Raw genomic sequence first — 2,824 nt, forward strand, 5'->3', positions numbered from 1 at the left:
CTTCTTGCATGAGTACGCATCCTAGACCTTTCTTAAAGGCATCACTGTAGATAGTGAAATCTTTATTTTCTACGGGTAGGATCAACACTGGTGTGGATGCGAGTTTCTCTTTCAATGTCTGAAAACTCTTCTCAAAATCCTCATTCCAGATGAAATTAGAATTTTTCTGGGTGAGTTTTGTCAATGGCAAGGCTATCGAGGAGAACCTTCGACAAACTTTTGGTAGTAGCCTGCCAATCCAAGAAAGCTTTTGATATCGGTGGCGTTCTTAGGTTTCGGCCACTCTGTAATTGCCTCTACTTTCCTTGGATCCACTGACACACCTGCTTCCTAGATTACGTGTCCCAGAAATGACACACTCCTTAGCCAGAATTCACACTTGCTGAACTTAAGCTTATTCTCTCTTAAGGTTTGCAGAGCAAGGTGAAGGTGCTCTTCGTGGCTTGCTTCGTCTGGGGAATAGACGAGAATATCGTTGATGAATTTCACTATGAACTGATCCAAGAATGACTTGAATACTCTGTTCATCAGATCCATGAATGCCTTCGGTGCGTTTGTCAGACCAAAAGACATCACTGTGAACTCATAATGCCCATATCTGGTTCGAAAGGCCGTCTTGGAGATGTCTTCAGCCCTAACCTTCAACTGGTGGTAACCTGTCCTCAGATCCAGTTTAGAAAAGACGGAGGCTCCCTTAAGCTGATCAAACAGATCGTCTATCCGAGGTAGAGGGTACCTGTTCTTGATTGTGATCTTGTTCAATTCCATGTAGCCGATGCACAATCTCATACTCCCATTTTTCTTCTTCACGAAGAGTACTGGAGCTCCCCATGGAGACACGCTCGGTCGAATTTGCCTTTTATCTAGCAATTCTTGGAGTTGTTCTTTCAGCTCCTTGAGTTCGGTTGGTGCCATTCGGCAAGGTGCTTTAGAGATTGGTGTAGCACCGGGAACCAGATTGATATCGAACACTACTTCGCGGTTCGGGACTGTCTCCGAGAGTTATTCTGGAAAAACATCTGGGAACTCTCTCACTATCGGGATGTCCTCCAGTTTCAGCTCGACTTCTTATTTTATTTCACCGACCATTGCTAGGTAGATGTCTTCTCCGGATTTCATGGCCCTCCAAGCTTGAGATGCGGAAAGCAGCGATTTCCGTTCCTAGGATTTACCGTGAAACACGACTTCTTCCTGCTCTGGGGTTCGGAGTTTGACTCTCTTTCCTTTACAATCTACTATCGCGTTGTTTCTTGCTAACCAATCCATCCCTAAGATGATGTCGAAATCGACCATGATTAATTGTGTAAGGTCTAAATTTAAGACGACGTAATCCAACGACATGCGAATCAAGGAAACTTGAAAAATTGCTAATTAACTGATTTAAATTGCTAATTGATTATGTGAAATACATTCTTGTATGTAAAATATGATTTTATTATCATCATGCATAAAATTGTATTTGTAAGGAATATTCAAGTTGCGATCGAGGAACGGAGACCGAAGGCTGAAAAACGCAAAATGTTTTTATTAAATAATTATTTTTAATTGTTTAAAATATAGATAAGGGTTTTTCTTATTTTTGAAAAATAAAAGATTTTGAGATGATTATACGCCGGGACGTAAATTTTATCGGTGTTGCTTTTTCAACAAAATGCGAGTTTTTGGCAACCCGGCTAATAAATTCACAGATTTATTTAAACAAAAACCTTGTTAATATTATAGTAAATTCTAATTAAGGCTAATGGGTTTAATTGAGTGGCTTAATAGGCCTAAGCCTAGTTAGCAAATTAATTAGCTATTTAAAATATTAATCACCTAAACTCTTACACTATTATTCACGGCCACACACTTTTGAAATTAAAAAATTCTCTCCCTAAAACCCTTCAGCACTCACGGCACACACTCACCTCAAGCCAAAGGTTTCACTCTGTTCTTCGTCGTCAACGTTAATTCGTGCGTATAAATACGCAAAGGCACGCCTATTCTTTCCTTCAAACCATCATCACATCATAGTATTTTTTATGCATGAAAAGTTTGCAAAACAAGTAACACTTTATGTATTTTTTGTTTTTGCATGTAACATGAAAGTTTCAAGTACGATTTTTGATCCAAATTGTGTTGTTTATATGCATAAAGGGGCTGCCATGTCTAGGAAGTGTTATGGTATTGTTTTACATGAATTTTAGACTCCTAAAACACCACCTAAAAACCACACACGAAGCTAAGAACAAGCTGCACACAACCTGCTGTCATGGAAGCAAAGGATTCGGTTATGGGTTCCAAGGGCTTGGCTGGGTCGTGGCTTCTGTCCAGGGTCTAGCCAAGGTCTGTGAGGGGTCAAGAAAGAGTCCTAGCCACGCTAGGACTCAAGCTAAGTGGGCTGGGAGGAGTCCTTGTTGACAAGGACTCCTACCCGAGAGTTGCTGTGAGGGTTGCGCAGGGTTCAGCTGTTGCGCAGGGAGGGTGGGGCTCGGCCTGGGTTCGAAGGCTGGGTTTGAGTGAGTCCTTAGGGTCTTAAGTCAGGGCACGACAGGTTGGTTCGGTGGTTGGGCTATCGGATAGGGTTTTGGAAGCTAGAACAAGAGTCCTTGTCATTATGCAATTCTCAGCCAGCTTAGGCTAGGAGTGTGGGGGCTTCGTTTTTCTTTTTGTTATGGTTTTCGTGGGATCATTGGGTCCCGTAGGGTACTCTAGTGTGTTGGTCAAGGTTTGGATCAACATGGCTTGGGGGTGTCTCGATAAAATCAAGAGATGGCTCGGGGTCGAAGATAAGGTGTCATGTTAGGGTTTTCTAAACTTAAAAACTTGAAAAACGGCTCACGGG

This window comes from Primulina huaijiensis, chromosome 11, assembly GCF_012295235.1.
Source record: "Primulina huaijiensis isolate GDHJ02 chromosome 11, ASM1229523v2, whole genome shotgun sequence".
NCBI classification, from domain to species: Eukaryota; Viridiplantae; Streptophyta; class Magnoliopsida; order Lamiales; family Gesneriaceae; genus Primulina; species Primulina huaijiensis.